This window comes from Dipteris shenzhenensis, unplaced genomic scaffold (assembly GCF_047967505.1).
Source record: "Dipteris shenzhenensis isolate YYH24624 ecotype China unplaced genomic scaffold, Dip_SZ_1.0 scaf0266, whole genome shotgun sequence".
Classification (NCBI taxonomy): Eukaryota; Viridiplantae; Streptophyta; class Polypodiopsida; order Gleicheniales; family Dipteridaceae; genus Dipteris; species Dipteris shenzhenensis.
In genome coordinates this window covers 16633-17608 of record NW_028239572.1, presented here as the reverse complement: position 1 = coordinate 17608, position 976 = coordinate 16633, and the positions used below count along the sequence as shown (strand labels likewise).

General features: G+C 45.6%; 1 non-coding gene across 1 annotated transcript; it reads right to left on the bottom strand.

Moving 5' to 3' along the window:
- Positions 1–481: 481 nt before the first annotated feature.
- TRNAC-GCA (transfer RNA cysteine (anticodon GCA)) lies at positions 482–553 on the bottom strand. The gene has a single exon. It is a non-coding gene; the product is annotated as a tRNA-Cys (tRNA).
- Positions 554–976: the final 423 nt, after the last annotated feature.

Genomic DNA, 976 nt, shown 5'->3' with positions numbered 1-976 from the left:
TTCTTCCCCGAACCACAGGTGAAAGAGAGAATGTAGGAGTCACCATCGGAGCAGCCCAAGCAATACTAACCATATCCGTGGTCGTAATTCCTATCCCTTCAATTCAATTCTATTGAATTCCTTTTCCTCCAACTACTGGGTGCTTATATGGATGAACCCGAATCGAAGTCAGTAACATATCGTACATGGGAATCAATTTCTGTTTCATATGATACCCGAGTGGGAGGAGGTAATATGAGTGCGGATCCGTCCACCAATATATTTTATAATGTTACCAAGTCCCAATCCCCGAGGGGTTGTCAATCCATATAATTTACTCCTCGATTCCTGATACACTAAGATCAGGATTGCCTATCCGTGGCATATCCGGATACATCTAGCGTGATAGGCCATAATATACTATGGAGCATCTCGATTTGTGTCCGGGTCTGGCGCGGTAGTCAATCCCGAAATCGTCGAAATTATTGATACTGGCACAACAAGGCGACACCCAGATTCGAACTGGGGGATGAAGGATTTGCAGTCCTTTGTCTTACCACTTGACTATATCGCCCTTCTTTCACCTGCATCGAGGCACATGATTGATAGATGGGGGACTCGATATTAAGTATACCACTGAATGGGAATATTAGCAAGCTGCTCATTTTTCTGTATCGGATTGAGCTCGTAAGTATGTCGGATACTAGAAACCTTTTCTCCCCATCCAATCAATTTGATGGGTTAGGAAACCTTGCTGCCCACCCCCCCCACTTCCACACACATCCTTTTTATACTATGCATCCCCAGGCAGCCAACACCAATTTTTCCCTAGATTGCTCCACTATCCTCTGACTTACTCGGATCCCTACTGCCCACCCCCTGGTCTTGTTTTCCCTCCTAACACTCTTGGAAATATCTAACGGATCCTTCACGCTCCCCACCCCCCAGAAATGGTTCGCATAGATACCGGGTTCTACTTCGAAAAGTTTTTCCCTTC